Source organism: Halichoerus grypus, chromosome X (assembly GCF_964656455.1).
Source record: "Halichoerus grypus chromosome X, mHalGry1.hap1.1, whole genome shotgun sequence".
NCBI lineage: Eukaryota > Metazoa > Chordata > Mammalia > Carnivora > Phocidae > Halichoerus > Halichoerus grypus.
The window spans coordinates 98935156-98956153 of record NC_135727.1 but is presented as its reverse complement, the minus strand read 5'-3'; the positions used below and the strand labels follow the sequence as shown (position 1 = coordinate 98956153).

Here is a 20998-nt window from a genome sequence, read left to right as displayed (position 1 = left end):
AGATAAACCATGGTGGCTCCAATTTGACCAGGTGTGGTGGCCACTTTCATGCCCTGCCCAGATCCCCCTTTAGTGAAGTCCTTGTTGTCACAGCTGCTAGGAGTCCTGGTGGTAGACGGACAACTGTCAGTTCTCAGTCCCCTTAAGGGTTGCCTCAGCTACAGAGAGGCACCTTGGCCAAAAGGCAGTTTCCTTGATGACCTTCTGAGGTTGTCCATATCCAGTAACAAATCAATGCAGGAAGAGAAATTCCTACCATTCTGGCTCAACCGAATACAACTCTGAAGGGCCATTCTAGCTCCAGAGCTACCTGTAGGTCAGCCAAGGCTGTTGCTGGGCCTGCATCACAGCCCAGCTTCTCCCTGTGCCCACTCCTGCTTCCTTCTCCTCCTTTTCCCAGGTGTTGATCCCAAGGGCATGCCCTAATAAGCATCCTGCCTCCTATGCTCTATCTCAGAGTTGGCTTCCCAGAAAGCCCAGCCTATAACACAAGACCTAGTTCAATTCACTCATACTCATTGTCAGGGTCTCTGCATTCTTCCAGAAACTATTAAACCCAGGAGACAAAATGGCCTCCCAGGATTACAGCTCCCTGGCCAATCCCCCACCTCATTCCCAATCATTTTTTTTTTTACTTTTTCTCAGAGGTACGTCTAGTCTAGCCTGCCTGCTTACACAAGCATATAAGTGAAGCCAGAAAAATGATCTTCCCTGATGCCTATTAATCATGGTTTTTTGCCTACCATTCATCGCCTCAGCTCAGGGCTTCTCTTTCCTCAAGGAAATGAGACAGATGATCATGGGTTGCCACACAACACTGGTTCTTTACTTTGACCTCATGAGTCTTAGGAGGATTTATCAGCAAACAAGCTCATTTAACTATAAGTCAGAAGCAGAGAGTCAGTCATTAAGGGAATATAAACAACTAGGTGCTTTACCCATTCTGTAAAGCTGATATATTTATAAACATGCCCTTGGGCAAGGGTCAGCCTCAATGATAGCCCCTTTGGGAGTAACAAATCCCAAACCACTTACTTGTTATGACTATAAATGACATCTTGATCTGAGTAATCATTAAAATATCTGTACTTTTAATGGCCCATAAAATCTTAACATGCTTCCGTACATCAGATTTCCTGCACTACAATTGTATGAACTTCATAGCTTCATTTGATCTTCTAGATAAAATAACTGCTCTATTTAAGTGTGCAGCACTGTGTGTTTGATAAGTTTCATAAAGTATAAAAATGCAGCAGAGTATAAATGTTTTTTTAAAGATTTTCTGTGGGAAGATACTTTATCTCATTAAGCAGGTTTTCCTAAGTAAATCCTTTGCTCTCGCAGCATGCAACCTAATTCTTAAAAGGGAATTAATACTTGAGAGTCCATTGGTTTCTCATGCTAGTTTTTGTTTTATTATGTCCCTTTGGAAATACAGTTTCATTTTTGATCCTAGACTGTGTCTAGATATCCAAAATGGAGCTGTTATTGTTAGGAAGGCATGGATACTGATCAATATTCTGTCCTTTATAGTGAACGATGATATGATTTATGCTGACCTCAATCTGTATGGACAACTACAGCTGTAAAAACAGATGCTACTCTCCCAGGCCCATCCCAGCCATATGCTTTGATTCATCGTTCTGGGCACTTGGCAGAGATAGGTATTTTGTGTAAGTTAGACTCTGATACCCCTGGACTATCTGAAGATCATTTTTAAAAAGTTATGATTCACTGCTGGTGAGGGTACCTGCCTCTGTTGCCTCCCAGGATTCTACAGCTCCTATGGCTCATGCTCTGAGATTTTGCTTTTGTGCCCCCAGATACTTATAACCACCTTATTTCAGGCCCCCCATAAAGTAGTTACTTGGATCACTGGTACAGTGAACTGATAGGACTTTTAAAAAATATTCGGTATTTTGGGGCACCTGGGTGGCTCTGTCGGTTAAGCCTTTGCCTTCGGCTCAGGTCATGATCTTGGGGTCCTGGGATCAAGACCCGCCCCCACCCGGGGTTGGGCTCCCTGCTCAGCAGGAAGCCTGCTTCTCCTTCTCCCTCTGCCCCTCCTCCTGCCCCCCCACCCCCTCTCGTGCTCTCTCTCTCTCACTCTGCTTTCTCAAATAAATAAAATCTTTAAAAAATTATTTGGTATTTTAAAAATCATGGTTGTGTACATCACTATAGGGGAAACTAGTGCAATTTAACACCTTCCCATAGGAGCTTCAGATTTATTGGGGGAGACAAAATGAAAACAGAGTGATGTTTGCCATCATTGAAATGGGTTGAATTGAATGATTAGTCATATAATCTGAAAGTGAATCGTGGGGGTCCTTATTAAAATGCAGTCCCCATCACAGTCTATTGAATAAGAATCTCTGGATTGGTATTGATATCTGCATCTTTAACAAGCTCTCCAAGTGATTCTCATGCACATCAAATGTTAAGAACCATCACCCCAGAGATAGATTTCAGCCTAAGCATGTTTCCTACCCCGCCACTAGTTAGTGACTCTCTGTGTTTTGGAAGGAAATGACAGCAATCAGTGATTATCACCACCAAAATATGCCATTAATCATCAAAATGATGGCACTGATGCCCCACCCAGAGCCCCTTTACCAGTCTAGTGAACCCATCCTCAGCTACTGACTCCATCTTACCCAGAACCAAGACTGGCTCTGTTTATTTGCTATTTAGCAGCTATGAGTGTTAGCTGCTAACAGCTCACAGCTGCACTCTTCTCTGGAGAAATGTTCTAAACTGACGGAGCCACCTCATCTAGAGATGCCTAAGAGGTTATATAGCCACCAACACAGCAAATGACTAATATGAAGGAGCAAAAGACCAACTCCTTTGCCTCAACGGAGACAATTCTGTGGTGTCATCTTTGCTCTAGAGCTCTCCATATAATCAGGGTGATGCTAGACTTCTGTTGAGTCTACCTCTTTGCTTAGGTTCTTCTCCTGCCTTTCCTCCTTCCTTCATGTCCTTCTTTGGAGGTTTCTCCTGAGAACACTCCCTCAATAGAATCCCTGTCTCATTCCCTTTTAGGTTACTCTACCTAAGGTAATATTGTTACTCAGAAGTTGAGGAGGCTTTTCAAAGTGAAAAAAATGTTATAAAAATAACAAAAGAGACTCTGTGAATAAATACACAGATATAGTTGTAGAAAGATGTAAAAGAAATAGGTGGTTCTGGTTCTAAGTAAAATGGGGGTAACTACACCCTGTTTATCCCACTCAATGCAGCTATAAAACCTAGAAAGAATGTATAAGGCAGCTATTTGAGGACCCTGAAAAGTACAGTGTAGCATGAAATGTAGATTTCCCATGCAGGGAAAGAAAACAGACCAGAATCCAAAGTACTAACTGGTGATGAGTTTATTGTTTACTTTTCTTCTGCTATCCCTGGCTTAGATGCAAGGCAGCCCAAAACCTGCAAGTGGGAACTAGGGCATGGATAAAGAGAGCTCCAGGAGAAGCCCTCTTGTTTTGTCTGGAAGGGGAGGAAAAAGATCTCTTGATGCTTACAGAGAGTGGGGGAAATCTCCCAGGGTTTTCTTTTTTTCCTTTTCTCTGTTCTCTTGCACTCCAGGAAATCCTGAAGTAGCAGCAGCCGCAGAGACAACACCAGCAATGGGGGTCTACAGGTGTCCAAAATTCTGAGGGAGGAGAACCATTATATCTGATCAGAATAGCTCTGTCCCAAGAAGATGTGGTGAATCCCCATTGCTGTTTTTCTCTCTCTTCCCTCCTACTGCTTGGTCTCAGACATGGTACAACTGTAGGAAGTGCACAGCACAGCATCACAGCCAAAAGCTCATCTTTCTGGGGTTAGAGACTGAAAGGTGAGCCCCAGGGAAGAAAAAGGAATGGGGAAATGTTGAAGAGGGTACAGCTTGGGAAAACAACCCCATAAAATTGTTTATGAATGCATAAGCTCAGTCTTTAGCTGTGCATATGTGAATCTGACCCTAAACAATATAACAATGATTTTGAGAACTGAATTATGGGATGGAACACTGCCCAGATCCCAGATTGGCCACTGGGTGGCACACACATGTGATAAAGTTGAATAGTGCTACAAAGGCTTTGTGATTGAACTGACATTAGAAACACAATCCACAGAAGGCTCATTGGAATGTGTGGTCTGAACTCAAACAAACCAATCGCCTGTTAATAATATATACATTCCCCATAGGATTTAAACAAGACCCAGAAACTCATAACACAGAGTCTCCCAAAATATCCAGGATAAAATCTAAAATACTCACCGTACAAGGAAGCAGGAACAATCTCAACTCACATGGGAAAATACAACCAACAGACACCAATGCCAAGATGAGACATGTTGGAAATACCAGACAAAAGCTTTAAAGATAACTATTATTAACATATTCCAAGAAGTAAAGAACACTCTTGAAATAAATGGAAATATAGAAAGTCTCATCAGAGAAATAGAATACATAAAGAGGTATCAAATGGAGATTTTGAACTGAAAAATGCAATAGCCAAAATAAAAAATTCGTAAGAAGGGCTCAAAAGGAAAATGAAGATAATAGAGAAAACAGTGAATTTATTGGTATATTAATAGGAATAATCCAACCTAAACAACAGGGAGAAAAATACTGAAAAAAATAATGAACATAGCCAAAAAAAAAAAATAATAATAATAATGAACATAGCCTCAGGGACCTGTAGGACAATACTAAAGGTTTAACATTTGTGTCATTGGAATCCCAAAAGGAAATGAGAGAGTATACCATAGAAAAACTCCTTGAGGAAATAGTGGTTAAAACCTTCCCAAATGTGGCATAAGACATAAACCTACAGATTTAAGAGGTTCAATGAATCTCAAATAGTATAAACCCAAAGAAATTCATGCCCAGACACATCATAATCAAACTGCTAAAAAATAAATACAAAGAAAACGTGTGGCGAGCATCCAGAGAAAATGATTTTTGTGATGAGCGTAAGGTCAGTGTCTTTTTTTTTTTTTTTTTTGCATGTGGATGTCCAGTTGTTCCAGCACCATTTGTTAAATAGACTATCTTTGCTCCATTGTATCACCTCCGTTCTCTTACCAGAGATTAGTGGTCAATATTTATGGGGGTCTATTTCTGAGCTTTTTATTCTGTTCAATTGATCTATTTGTTCACCAAAACCACACTGTCTTGATTACTGTAGCTTTAGAGTAGGTCTTTATGACAGGCAGCATCAGTCGTCCAACTTTGTTCTCCTTTAGTACTATGTTGGCTATTCTGGGTCTTTTGCCTCTCCATATAAATACTTGGAATCAGTTTGTTACTATCCATGAAATAACTTACTGCAATTTTGATTGGTACTGTGTTGAATATATAGATTGACTTGGAAACAACTGACATCATTACATTATTGAGTCTTCTTATCATGAACATGGAATATCTCTCCATTTATTTAATTCTTCAATTTCATTCATCGGAGTTTTGTAGTTTTCCCCACAAAGATCTTATATATATTTTGTTAGATTTATACATAAGTATTTCATTTTAGGGGGTGCTAATGTAAATGGTATTGTGTTTTTAATTTCAAATTCCATTTCTTCATTGTTGGTATATAGGAAAGTGGGTGACTTTTCTATATTTACCTTGTGTCCTGCAACCTTCCTATAATTGCTTATTAGTTCTAGGAGTTTTTTGTTGATTCTTTTCGATTTTGTACACAGATGATCATGTCATCTATAAACACAGTTTTATTTTTCCTTCTTAGTCTGTATACCTTTTATTTCACTTTCCTGTCTTACTGCATTAGCTAGAACTTCAGACACAATGTTGAAAAGGAGTGGTAAGAGGGGGGATATGCTTGTCTTGTACCTGATCTTAGAAACATTCAAGTTTTTCACCATTATGTTATCTGTAAATTTTTTGTACATAGTCTTTATCAAGTTGAGAAAGCTCCCCTCTGTTCTTAGTTTACTGACAGTTTTTATCACAAATTGGTGTTGGACTTTGTCAAATACTTTGTCTATATTGATACGATCATGTGATTTTTCTTTTATTAGTTTGTTCATATGATGGGTCATATTGATTTTTGAATGCCGAACCAGCCTTGCATAACTGAAATAAATTCTACTTAGTCCTGGTGTATAATCTTTTCATACTTTTTTGGATTTGATTTACTAATATTTTGTTGGGTGACTCTGAATCTATGTTCATGAGAGATATTGTAGTTTTCTTATAATTTTTTTGGTCTAATTTGAATATCAGGGTAGTGCTGGCCTCATAGAATGAGTTAGGAAGTATTCCCTCTGCTTCTATCCTGTGAAAGAGATTACAGAGAATTGGTATAATTTCTTCCTTAAATGTTTGGTATAATTCACCAGTTAACCCATTTGGGCCTGGTGTTTTCTGTCTTGAAAGATTATTAATAACTGATTCAATTTCTTTAACAGATACAGGCCTATTCAGATCATCTGTTTCTTTCTTGTGTGAGTTTTAGTAGATTGTGTCATGGGATCTGTAGTAATGTCCTTGTTTTCATTTCTGATATTAATTCATGTCTTCTCCCTTTTTTCTTTAGTTAGCCTGGCTAAGGGCTTATTGATTTTATTGATCTTGTCAAAGAATCAGCTTTGGCTTTTGCTGATTTTTCTCTATTGATTTCCTGTTTTCAATTTCCTTGGTTTCTGCTTTAGTTATTAATATTTCTTCTATTCTGCTTACTTTGCATTTATTTTTTTCTTCTCTTTCTAGTTTCCTAAGGTGGAAACTTAGAAGATTGATTTTAGATCTTTTTTTTAAGGATTTTTATTTAGTTATTTGAGAGAGATTGAGCAAGAGAGAGAGAGAGTGAGCACAAGTGGCAGAGGAGTAGAGGCAGAGGGAAAAGCAGACTCCCCACTGAGCAGGGAGCCCAATGTGGGGCTTAATCCCAGGACTCTCGGATCATGACCTAAGCCGAAGGCAGCCACTTAACCAATTGAGCCACCCAGGCACCCCTAGATCTTTCTTTTTTTCTAATATATGTATTCAATGCTATAAATTTCCCTTTAAGCACTGCTTTCAATGCATCTCACAAACTTTGATAAATTGTGTCTTCATTCATTTAGTTTAAAATATTTGTTAATTTCTCTTGAGATTTCTACCATGGCCCATGTGTTATTTAGAAGTGTGTTGTTTAATATCTATGTATTTGGGGATTTTCCAATTATCTGTTATTGATTTCTAGTTTAATTCCATTGTGGTCTAAAAACAGACACTGTATGGTTTCTATTCTTTTAAATTTGTTAAGGTGTGTTTTATGGCCCAGAATGTGGTATATCTTGGTGAATGTTCCATGTGAGCTTGACAAAAATGTGTATTCTGATGTTGTTGGGTGAAGTAATCTATAAATATCAATAATATCCAGTTTATTGCTAGTGTTGTTGGGTTCAACTATGTCTTTACTGATTTTCTGCCTGTTGTATCTGCACATTTCTGATCAGGGAGGTATTGAAGTCTACAACATGATAGTGGATTCATCTATTTCTCATTGCAGTTCTATCAGTTTTTGCTTCATGGTAAAAAACTACACTTCACAGCATAGTTTGATGCTCTATTGTTAAGCACATACATGTTAAGAACTGTTATGTCTTAGAGAATTGACCACCTTATCATTTTATAATATCTTTCTTTATTCCTGATAATTTTCATTACTTAGTAGTTTTCTCTGTCTGAAATTAATATAACTACTCCTGTTTTCTTTTGATTAGTGTTAATATGGTATATTTTCCTCCACCATTTATATTTTTTATTATTTAAGTATAATTGTTATACAGTGTTATATTAGTTTCAGATTTGACAATTCTATACATTATCTTATGCTCTCCACAATGAGTGTAGTTACCATCTGTCATCATACGATGCTATTACATATTGTTGACTATATTCCCTATGCTGTACTTTTCATCTCTGTGAATTATTTAGAAGTAGAACTTTGTACCTCTTAATCTCCTTCACTTATTTCACCCATTCCCCCTAAATATCTCCCTTCTGGCAACCAACAGTTTGTTCTCTGTATTTATGAGTCTTGTTTCTAGTTTGTTTGTTTTGCTTTTAGATTACACATGTAAGTGAAATCATATGGTATTTGTCTTTATCTGACTTATTTCACTTAGCACAATACCTTTTAAGTCCATCCACATTGTCACAAATGGCGAGATCTCATTCTTTTTTATAGCTGGGTAATATTCCATTGTGTGTATATACATGTACACACACATTTATATATATATATAAATTATATATATTAAATGTTTTACATATATTATGTATATATATATAACACTTCTTTATCCATTCATCTATTGATGGACACTTAGGCTGCTTCCATAACCTGGCTATTGTAAATAGTGTTACAATAAGTATAGGGGTGCATATATCTTTTCAAATTAGTGTTTTCATTTTCTTTGGGTAAATACCCAGTAGTGGAATTACTGGATCATATGGTAATTCTATTTTTAATTTTCTGAGGAACCTCCATAGTGTTTTCCTCAGTAGTGGCACCAATTTATAGTCTCACCAACAGTGTAGGAGGTTCCCTTTACTTCACATCCTCACCAGCACTTGTTATTTCTTGTCTTTTTAGATTCTAGCCATTCTAACAAGTGTGAGGTAGTATCTCATTGTGGTTTTGATTTGCATTTCCATGATGATTAGTGATATTGAACACATTTTCATGAGTTTGTTGGCCATCTGTATGTCTTCTTTGGAAAAATGTCTATTCAGGTCCTCTGCCCGTTTTTAATTAGATTATTCTTCTTGTGTGTGGGTTGAGTTGTATAAGTTATTTATATATTTTGGATATTAACTCCTTAACAGATTTATCATTTGCCAATATTTTCTCCCATTCTGTAATTTTCCTTTTTGTTTTGTTGATTGTTTTCTTCAATGTGCAAAAGCTTTTTATTTTCATGTATTCCCAATAGTTTTTGCTTTTGCTTCCCTTGCCTGAGGAGACATATCCGTAAATAAGTTGCTAAGGTCAGTGTCAAAGAGATTATTGCTTATATTTTCTTTTAGGAATTTTGTGGTTTCAGGTCATCACATTTAGGTCTTTAATCCATTTTGAGTTGTGTGTGGTGTAAGAAAGTGTCCCTGTTTCATTCTTTTGCAAGTAGCTGTCCAGTTTTATCAATACCATTAACTGAAGAGAATGTCTTTTTCTCATTGTATATTCTTGCATCCTTTGTCATTGATTAATTGACCATAAAAGTGTGGGTTTATTTCTGGTCTCTCTATTCTTTGTTTTCTGGCCTCTCTATTTTGTTCCATTGATCAATGGGTCTATTTTGTGCCAGTACCATATTTTTTTACTATAGCTTTCTAATATATCTTGAAGATTGAGACTGTGATGCCCCTAGCTTTGTTCTTCTTTCACGTTATAGCTTTGGTTATTCACGTTTTTTTTTTTGTGGTTCCATATAAATTTTAGGATTAACTGTCCTATTTCTGTAAAAATTATTATTGTATAGGGACCGTATGGAATCTGCAGATTTCTTTGGGTAGTATGGACATTTTAATATTAATTCTTCCAATCCATGAGCATGGTATATCTTTCCATTTGTTGCATCATATTTAATTTCTTTCTTCAATGTTTTATAGTTTTCAAAGTGCAGGTCTTTCACTTCCTTGGTTAAACTTATCCCTAGGTATTTTATTCTTTTTGGTACAATTGTAAATGAGATTGTTTTGTTAGACCTAATAAATGAACTTGGTAAAATTGCAGAATACAAAATTTATATATAGAAATCTGTTGCATTTCTCTACACTAATAATGAACTAGCAGAAAGAAATTAAGAAAACACTCCATTTACTTTTTAATCTATATATGTCTTTATATTTAAAGTGGGTTTCTTGTAGAAAACATATAGTTGTCATGTTTTTGATCCCCTCTTAAGTCTCCGTTAATCGGTACATTTAGACCAATGAATTTAAAATGATTATTGATATAGTTGGATTAATGTTTATCATATGCATTACTGTTTTCTACTTGTTGCCATTGTTCCTCTGATTGTCTTCCACTCTTTTTCTGTGGTATATGGTTTTCATTGAGCATTTCATATGATTCCATTTTCTCTCCTTTCTTAGCATGTTATACTTCTTTTTTTAAAAAAAAAACTTTTTTTAGTGATTGTTCTAGAGTTTGCAATATGTACTTACATCTAATCCAATTCCTCTTTCAAATAACACTGTACCACTACACTGGTAGTGTGAGTATCTTATAATAACAAAATAATCCTAATTCCTTCCTCCCATACCTTGTAGTATTGCTGTCATTAATTTCACTTACATATAAGCATACATAAGCATATATATATAGAGAGAGAGAGAGTTGTATATATACATACATGCACATAAGCATACACAATTGAATACACTGAATTCATTATATTGAATGAACATGTTAGATGAATTAAGAATAAGAAAAATTAAAAACAAATTATTTTACCTGCACTTATTCCTTCTTTGATGCTCTTCCTAACTTTACATAGATCTGAGTTTCTGACCCATGCTATTTTCCTTCTTTCAAAGAACTTCTTTAACATTTCTTGCAAAGCAGGTCTACTGGCAACAAATTCCCTTAATTTTTGTTTGTCTGAGAAAGTCTTTTTTTTCTCCTTCACTTTTGAAAGATAAATTTACATGGTATAAAACTCTAGATTGGTGTTTTTCTCTTCTCTCAACACTTCAAATATTTTATTCCACTCTTTTCTTGCTTGCATGGCTTCTGAGAAGTTGTATGTAATTCTTAACTTTGTTCCTCTATAGGTAAGGTGTTTTGTTCCTCTGGCTTCTCTAGGACTTTATCTTTGATATTTTTTGCAATTTGAAAATGATATGCCAAGTTGTAGGGTGTTTTTTGTTTGTTTGTTTGGGTTTTTTAAAATATTTATCCTGCTTGATGTTCTCTCAGCTTCCCAGATCTATGGTTTGATGTCTGACATTAATTTGGACAAATTCTAAATCAAATTGTTTCAAATATTTCTTCTGTTCTTTTCTTTTTCTGGCATTACCATTACTGGTATGTTACATTTTTTGTGTAGTTGTCCCACATTTCCTGGATATTCTGTTCTGTTTTTAGTCTTTATTCTCTTTGATTTTTGGTTTTCAAGAATTCTATTGATATATCGCCTGGCTCACAGATTTTTTTTTCCTCAGCTGGGTCCAGTCTACTAATAGGTCCATCAAAGGCATTCTTCATTTCTGTTACAGTATCTTTTATCTCTTGCATTTCTTTTTGGTTCTTTTTTAGGATTTTCATTTCTCTGCTGACAATGCCCATCTGTTCTTAACATGTTGTCTACCTTATCCATTAGGGCCCTTAGCATATTGATCACAGTTGTTTTAAATTCTCAGTCTGATAATTCCAAAATCTCTGTCATGTCTGGTTCTGATTCTTGCTATGTCTCTTTGAATTGTTTGTATTGCCTTTTGGTGTGCCTTGTAAGGTGTGGGTTTTTGTTTTTAATAGCCAGATATGATGTACCAGGTAAAAGGAACTGCTGTAAATAGGCTTTTAGTAATGTGGTGGTGAGGTGTGGGGAAAGGGAAAGCATTCTATAATCCTATGATTGGGTCAGTCTTTTAGTGAGCCTATGCCTCTGGACTATAAACTTCACAAGTGTTTCTCAGTTTTTTCCCTCCCCTCTTGGGTGGGACAGGATGGCTAGAGTGTGTTGGGGTTGGGTATTTCACTTCTCCCAGTCAGTTAGGGTCTGAAAATACCCCTAGCAGGTTAGGCTCTGGGTAACTAGTTTCCTCTGAGAACAGGCCTTGTTAAGAACAGAGTGTTCTAGCATATTTCAAAATGGTTCCTTTTCCTCTTCCCCTGCTGGAAGCCTGAGAGGATTTTTCTCTGGTATTTACTGTGGGAACCTGGCTGAGCTTCTGGAGGTAAATCTCACAATATTGTAAGGGTTCCCCTATGAGTGGGTCCCCCAAGGGGTTTTAACTCTCAAGAGTTTTCAACATTGAACTTCTAGCAATTTGTCAATTACAATTCAGATTTCCCTACCCCAGCACTGGTTCCCACAGTGGCTTCTGCTAGTGAGTCTCGGCTCCAATAAGCTGCAAATCCCTTTATTTGCCTTTCTGTCTCCCATCTTGGGGGCAGTGGCTTGCCCTGTGTCCTTCCTTCTCTTATGGATCCAAGAAGAGTTGATTTTTCAGTCTGTTCAGCTTTTTACTTGTTAAAATAGAGTGGCGACTTCCAAGCTCCTTACATGTGGAACTGGAAACCGAAAGTCCCTTGCCAGCAGAACTTTTCTGAAAGAATTGCTAATAGAAGTTCTTCAGACAGAAACTTGGAACATTAGAAATGAAAGAAGAGCAACAAAATGGTAAATATCTGGGTAAACAAAATATCCTCTCCTGTTGACTTCTTTAAAATATGTTTGATAACTGAAAGCAAAATTTATCACATTTTCTGATCAGTTTTTGATGAAAGTTTTCTGATTTTTCTGATGAAGTTTTTGATATATGTAGATATACTACAAAAAAGGCAACTACAATATAAAGGGTAAAGGGACCTATAGGATGCTAATATTTTTTTCCACTTAAAATAGTAAAATATTGATTCTGAATAGACTGTGAAAAGTTGAGTATGTATATTATAAGCTATAGAACAAACATTAAAAATACTATATAAAGAGACAGTAAAAAACACAATATAAAAAATAAAATGGAATATTAAAACATGTTCAAATAATTGAAAAGGAGGCAGAAAAAGGGAAACAGAGAAATAAAAACACAGAGGAACAACCAAAAACAAATAATAAAACAGCCTACATCCAAACATCAATAATTACATTAAATTTAAATGTAAAAGAAATTGTCAGAATGGATTAAAAAATAACAAGACCCAACTATATGCTATCAACAAGAGACTCACTTCAAATAGAATGATATAGGTATATTAAAAGTAAAAAATACATACTTTATGCAAATATGCAAATACTAATAAAAGGAAAGTTGGAATGACTAGTAAAAAATACAATAGACACTTTGGCAAAGTGGCACAATGCTGAATCAAAGCTACTTGTCACCAATAAATTATTTCCATTCTTTTCTCAGGAAAATTTTACTTCATCTCACCCACAGACCTTCCAAGCCTCTAGATACTAAAAAAACTGTCAAGCTCTAGCTTCTAGCTCTAGCTTCTCTCAGGCTTCCAGCAGGGGAAGAGGAAAAGGAACCATTTTGAAATATGCTAGAACACTCTGTTCTTAACAAGGCCTGTTCTCAGAGGAAACTAGTTACCCAGAGCCTAACCTGCTAGGGGTATTTTCAGACCCTAACTGACTGGGAGAAGTGAAATACCCAACCCCAACACACTCTAGCCATCCTGTCCCACCCAAGAGGGGAGGAAAAAAACTGAGAAACACTTGTGAAGTTTATAGTCCAGAGGCACAGGCTCACTAAAAGACTGACCCAATCATAGGATTATAGAATGCTTTCCCTTTCCCCACACCTCACCACCACATTACTAAAGGCCTATTTACAGCAGTTCCTTTTACCTGGTACATCATATCTGGCTATTAAAAACAAAAACCCACACCTTACAAGGCACACCAAAAGGCAATACAAACAATTCAAAGCTGGTTTGGAATTAGAATCTTGCAGATTGCTCTAATCTAATGGCTTCCTTTAGGAGCACGAGACGTAACATCTTTCTCCTTCACTTTCCCAGTTAGGCACAGGGATATTTTCCAGACAGATCTGTTTCCTTTAACCTGAATAGATCTTTTTGTTTTCCATTTTCATTTTACCTTCTCTATAGTACAAAGCCTTGTACTTCAAAATTACAAGAAAAGTAGGTGGCCAAATAACTAACATCACTTGCCTTGCATCTCATTTGTCAGCTAAGAGAGCTATGCACGGCCACAAGTAAGGAGATACCACTCTGAAAGTTTCCTTTATACGAATAGTTCTTTAGAAGGATAATTTTCTACCGTTCCTATATTATATCACACATAAAAAGTGATAATATTTGTGACATTCTGGGACAAGTAGGAGGAGTGTGCCACGGCCAGCAATTGGCTTGGGGCGTTGAGCTCCTCTAGGCTGCACCGGGCTGTCCCGAAGGCTGTAGGGAATGATACACTGGCACACCTATAACCCATTTGTGGAAGCTGCAATCAGAAGGATGGGCACTATTTTAGCATAAAATACAGGATCTTGCTATAGCAATCCCTGTGGATTTCCCTTTTGAGTTTCCATAATCCTCAGCTTAATTGTACTTAATCTCTTTCACTTTTTAAATACTTCAAAAATTTTTAAATAAAAGAGAACATTAAATCATGTTACACAGTAGTTTCCTCACACATTAAAAAAAAATCAGTACAAAGCTCTGTATGCTAACTTCCCATGGAAACGATAGGCAGAGAAATGAGAGAGATTTGGGACCTGGCTTCCTCAATTCTGGAATGTTACAGATCCTTTCTCATTTTCGTATTCCACTATATAATGGAGATAATAACACTTGTATGCTCTGATTGTTGTGAATGTTAAGATACCTTCTGAAATGTGCTTAGCATAGTGCCTGGCACATAGTGGATACTCAATGAACACAGTTAGCTTCCTCTTCATTTTCATTCCCTAGAGTAATTTTTGCTAAATAAATTGAGAGTAAAGAGATATGTCAGCTTTGAAGTCTCACAGAAGGCGTTATGGAGGGTATGTAATGATCTTGGCCTTAAAGGGAAGCTGAAATTTGATGGACAGTGAAAAAGAAGAAAGGCCTCCCAGGTCCTGGTAATAAGATGGCATGAGGATAATCTTTGAAGTCTCAGGCAGCCAAAGGTAGGATTAATGAATAAAGAACACTTGCTAAGTAGAAGAGATATTGATTTGGAACCTAGCCTTAAGGAAACACAATGAAAAAGTCTTACTTGTATGGGTATGAGAGTTGATTCATGTTAGCCCATGACCACATGGTGAAGTAGTCAAAATTTTCCTTCAGTGCTTTTCCAAAATGACTTTGCTGTCTTTTCTTCCCTTTCAGCATCACTTCTCCCAGGGACTCCATTATACTACTTATGCTCAACTATCACCTACTTGGGAAGGAAGTGGGCTAAAAATATCTAATTCATACTAAAGAGGTTTTGATCTAATGAGTTAACCCTTCTACTTCATCAGCATTTTAAAAGAGAATCTTGGATTGCATTAATCAAGAGAAAAGCTCTCCAGTGATTGAATTTCCAGCACTTCTCCTGAGTAGGGAAGATATTTCTGATTATAGAGGCTACCCACTCAAATCATACCACAAAGATAACTTCCCACTCCATCTATGGGTGATAAGGACCCTAATTAGTAGACCTGGGTATGCACAGTTGAGACATAATCATGCCTTAATATCAACACTCTAAATGAGGCTCTAGAAGAATTTGTCTGCATCACCCCCATGCGAGTGTCGGGGTTGAATAGTCAGGAGAAACACTACAGGGATTCCTGGCTGAAGCAGCCCAGGGTACAAAGAAATGGCGGAGCAAGCAAGTGAGAAAAGCCAAGACCCAAAGTAACAGTATTAAATCCAAAGGGGCAGATGCCTGATTAACAAGCATCCTCCACGCTTTTGGAGTTAGGGGAGGTGGGGTTCAAAATAAGAACTGGTCAGGAATAGCTGGTGAGTCCAAGGGGGTTACAGTGACCAGTCTATCCATAACATCCATGGCTCACATTTCTTATTCAGCGACTGCCAGCTGTGACTGCCCACTGGATTAGTTTGAAAGGTTAAAGGCAGAGTGAGCATAAAGGATGCAGCAAAGGACTTGTGATGCTATGGGAAATTTTTAAATAAATATTAGAGAATAATTGGTAGCTATTAAAATACAGAAGCTATGAAGCTATTAGAATACAGAAGTTATGGCACATACATCCAGAGGAGATAGTAAAATCACAATTTAAAGACTCATTAGACACCCATTCATTTTTAAGACAGGATTTAAGAAAAATAATGAGATCTATCTTGTGGTAGTGCGGAGATATGAGCTAAATGACCCACGAGAGGTCTCTTCAAACCCAAGAGATTCTGTTTAAACGTTAGAATCCATCTGCTGTAATGGAAATTAAATCCAATAAGCATTCTCCTCGGAAAAACATTGCTTTATATGAGCAATGCTCTATTTGCTCTTCTATTTCTTTCTTTTCATCCCTTCCAAATTAAAAACTGGCTCAAACCTATCTCCAAAGTAATTTTCTTGATATTAACCCCTAAGAACAGGATTCATAGCCTAATATACCAAGAATAGCAAATAGACTTCATCTTGATAGAGGTTTCCTGAACTTTGTGTTGAGAAATATTTTGAAGCTACATTCAGAGGGCTGTGTCTGATTAGCAATGCTGCCTTGCAGGAAGGAGGGATTAGAGTGTGCTTAGCAGGTGTTTGCTACTCCTGCAATATAACAACTCAAGGAGTATTTATAATTAAAAGCAATAAAAAGATAATCTAATATTTTAATATTCTGAAGCATATATGATCTCACAGGTATCAATGAGATTTGATGTATCGTGTAATGGACTCCTTCCAAGTATATGGAAATAAGGGGCTAGCTATTGTTCAAAAGAAAAAGATCCAATAGAAGAGGAAAAGGCATAATACTGGTACACTAAGAATAGATAAACTTTTTACAAATCCACTAGCCTAAGGTTGGAACCCTAAGAAAAACATTTAGGTATGATTTAAAGAAGAGAGGAAGCAAGAACTGATATTTTTATGGCCATATACCACACAGCTTGGCCTAATGGAGGACACAGATAATATTCTCCTAAGATTGATCAAAAAACTGATTTTATAGGCATAGAGCTGAACTGCAATTGTCATCCATTTCCAGAGCCATCTTGTTAAGCACAAAGCTATACTGCCTAAATCTCAGCTGGAACTCTGACCCCCTGCAATGCTCAATAACTTTTATTTCTTTAGACAGCCAAGCCTACTCAGCCACCTAATGGCCTTCAGGGTCCAAAAGGTAAATCTTGCTGGTAAAATCACTTTGGTTTCCTGAAGAGCTCTTCCAGGGGATTCAACCCAGAATTTCTCAATCCTGGACTCAACCCCCAGGTCCCCGTTGTACCATCTAAAGTTGTGGAGATTACATGTGGTTCTGGTGGTTATGGTAATGTGGAAGACTCCAGCCCGGCATACGGCTTACATTCCTCCATCCTCCTATCTGCTCTATCTGAGATGAGTCAAAGGGATGTCTGGGAGTTGGGGGTGAGATGGCAGGGGGAAATGAGGGGATATTGCTTGACATATTGTTGGAACTCAAAGATTTATCAAATGAATAGTTGAATGAATGAACGGAATCTGGGGGACCACCTTAAATAATAGGAGGAAAAGTGCTTTCTAGCCTTGGAAAAATAGATATAGCAAGCCAGAAAAATAAAGCCAGGCCACTGTAGATAAGATTGGTGCTTTCCTATCCTACTATCACCAACCATCCTCCAGCTAAGACAGGAAAACTGAGATAGCTTTGCACAGGAGGTTTATCTGTCATTGGGAGAACCCAAAGACAGAAAGGTTAACCTTCAGGTTAGCAGGGGGAAGTTTATGCAGACATGATGAAATTTGGCAGCACTTAATCTGGGAGTTTTCTAGCATGTACAGTATGAAATAAGAGGGTCATGTACAAGATCACTGAAGTGTAGTGTGTTCTACCTTTGAACCTGGGCTTGGACAAATAGACTTTTTCTCTTGAACAATATACTGGTATGTTAGGAGATAACAATATCAAAAACTCCAGAGACTTTAACAACTTTATTTGAGGAAACAACTGTGCTTAGTCTTAGTGGCTAGAGATAAACCTGAAATCATTTCTGAATAAGAAGTTGGTTTTGTTTTCAATTTAGTCTTTTCTGAATTGTTTGTTTTGGATTTTAAGCTATGCTGCTATTGTCATTTTTAAAGAGCTAGAGAGTTTGGTGGTATTTAGCCATCTAAGTAAATTAATGCCTAAGGCTGTATGAAACTGGCTATGTATTGGCTTCATTTAAAAAGCGCCTGTGCAGAGGATATACAATCTTGAGAACAAGTGGTATTTATAATCTGGTACCAGAACAAGTTTTGCCTTGGCAAATGCCAATTTTGCTTTACAATTACTTGGACAATATTTCTGTCTTTTGTTTCAATTTCAGCTATTTATAAGCAAAGTATTGTTAATTATGAAATTAAATATGTAACTTAACCTCCACTTAGGTTTTGATACCATGCTAACTGAAATAACTATCTACTTGAAGTTATATGGAAGAAGAGGACATTCTCAGCTTCGACTTACTCATTATCATGGACTGCTGTCAATGGAAAAAAACATACTTCATACCACCAGCCCTGCTCCACAGAGCTAGCATGTTTTGAATCTTATGCTCTTCTGTATAACTTGTTAGACTGCTTAATTCAATCCATGACTGGAACATAGGGAGGAACATTTAATTCGTTCTGTGCTGTTGGGATCAGAATAGGACTGAGTTTTCTTGGGGATTGAGAAGACTGGGAATTTACAAAATGTCCATTTTCATGTTTAATTAGGAAAACTATCAAATTATGTCATCTGGAGTTGAGAATTCAGAATTCCTGGATATTCTGTAGGGCAGGCTATATGAGCACTAGGAAATGAAAGCCCTCCAGGAGCAGTCATGCACTGATGGATGGGAACTGGATGAGCACACCAGCTCTCAAGTCTCTCCGGTGGGATAACCCTGAAGTTCATGTCTACATCATGGGCAGCATACTACTTCTGCACAGGGCCAAAGAGTAAATATTTTAGACTCTGCAGCCACACGGTCTGTGATGCAGCTCTTCAATTGCGCTGTTGCGGAGTAAAAACACCCATAAACAATTCAGAAATGAGTGAGCGTGGTTATGTTCCAATACAATTTTATTTATGGATGCTGAAATTTGAATTTCGCATAATTTTTATGTGACATGAAATATTAGTCTTTTGATTTTTGTGACTATTAAAAAACATACAAGCCATTCCTAGCTCACGGGCTGTATAAAACCAGGCTGGATTTGGCCCACAGGCTGTAGTGTGTGAACTCCTGTTCTACATTATCTTTTGAAGTTTCCCTCAGGATTCCACAGTGGTATCCTGCTGGAAAATTCACCCTTTATTGCTTTTCTTTATCTTTCCCATCTTGCTTCCCCAATCACCTAACAATATTCTTGGGAATCCCCTCCCAAATAAACTACTTGCACTTGGATTCTTGTCTTGAGGTCTGCTCCTGGGGGAAGCACAACTAAGACAACCAGCTTGGCTGATTAATCACTGAACTGAGCGTTCATTGCTTTGGCACCATGAAGACCCCCAGAAAGACTCCTGCCTATGAGTAGATTTAATAAAAGGCTCCTTTCATTATATTCCCAGATTGACAGTACAGTGCATTAAAAATGAATAACCTTTACCATTCCAGTCTTCTGACTTGTACCTGAGATAAAACTGAGAGTGTTAACACCTGCAATGAGCCCAAGGCAGCCATTTCATCTTGCGTCCATGGCTCTCAAACCCTTGAGGACATCAAGGTGCTTCCTCAGCAGCACGTGTCAGTGAGTCAGAGTTAGCTGAGCCACGCAACAGCCCACAGGAATCCAGGGGCCTTGGGAGGGATGATAACCACCGCAGCAATCTCTGTAGCCATGGGGACTTAGGAAATGGGTCTCCTTCCCAAAGCTCCTTGAAAATAACCAAAGGACTGAACTATTTCCGGATCAAGGATAGCAGGTGGGTAGATGGGGCATTCATTTTTTTGGCCCCATATTGCTCCTTTTATATAGTAATTTCTTTCTTTGCAAATTGAAAAATCTTTCCTCACCCTGTTCTATGCTGTTCCAGATGGCTATACCCTCTCAACCTGGCAGGTGCCTGCCTGTTGGCAATGAGGCTGTGAACTTACTAAGTACAGCATTTTCAGATCTGCAGACACAAATGAAGCAATGTAGATTCTTTTATTAATGACAGGCTTCTCTAATAAAAGGATGGGCCATGACATGTGAACTACAAGGAGATTATGAAACCATATCTGGCTCTAAAGTGCCAGGGACCTGTGCATTACCTAAAAATTGATTAATAGACACTGGTTTCCTCTACTCCTAATTGGTATGCAACATACAACACAAAAATAATTGTAAACTTAAAAGAAAAAAAAAGCTGACATTCTAGAACTAGCTCTGGGGTGTTTACCAGTTCTAACAAAACCCTTCAAAACTGTGTTTTAATTGGGTTTCCATTAGTAAGTCTAATCCACTGGGACTCCGTAATTACTGAGGTAGGTCTTAATTCACTTTCATCATTATTTTCTCTCTTTTAGTCCAAAATAGAAAGAAAGAAGTTCTCTTTATTAAAATGTGAATTTTAAATTGAGCTTCAGTCCAGCAAAGTAAGCTACCACTGGTCCTTTCTGAGCCTAACCCTCTGGAGGGCTTCATTTTAAAATTCAAACACAGGGAGATTATTTATCAGTGTGGTTTTGGCAGTGACATAATTGCCCCTTGAAGAAAACAAATTGGCAGCCTTGCAAAAGAGGAAGTGATTTTTATTTATTTATTTATTTTGTATGGGAATTAGGTTCTGCAAACAAATGTCTCTGACTACTGGGGCTTAAAAAAATGCTGCATGGTGTTCAAATGAAAAAGTAACATGAAACCAGTGAATGCCCATGGTCCGCAGGGTGTGGGAAGTGTAGCCATGGTAATAAAAACCAAAGTGCCAGGGAATAGCACACCAATGCCCAGAACCATAAGCTTGCTGAAATTTCCACCCTAGACTCCGCATTCCTGCTTGAAAAACACCTCCTTCTTGATCTGACACACAAAGGCCTATGTTTCTGTGGTGTAGGAGGATGCAGTTAGGGTAGAGTAGAGAGAGAACTGGCTCAGGTATGGAGCATCCAGGTTATCTCCCTGCTTATAACAGTCTCGGGGTCTGTATGCTGCAGGCTGAGGAGAAGGAGAGAAAAAACTATTTCTTACCATCAGCCAGCATCACAGCTCT

General features: G+C 37.5%; 1 long non-coding RNA gene across 1 annotated transcript in view; it reads right to left on the bottom strand.

Moving 5' to 3' along the window:
- Positions 1–3410: 3410 nt before the first annotated feature.
- Positions 3411–20998, bottom strand: part of LOC144380524 (uncharacterized) — a 55219-nt gene continuing 37631 nt past the window's right edge. Inside the window, exon 3 of the long non-coding RNA XR_013444701.1 lies at positions 3411–3658. This is a non-coding gene — a long non-coding RNA (uncharacterized LOC144380524). The remainder of the gene's footprint in view (positions 3659–20998) is intronic.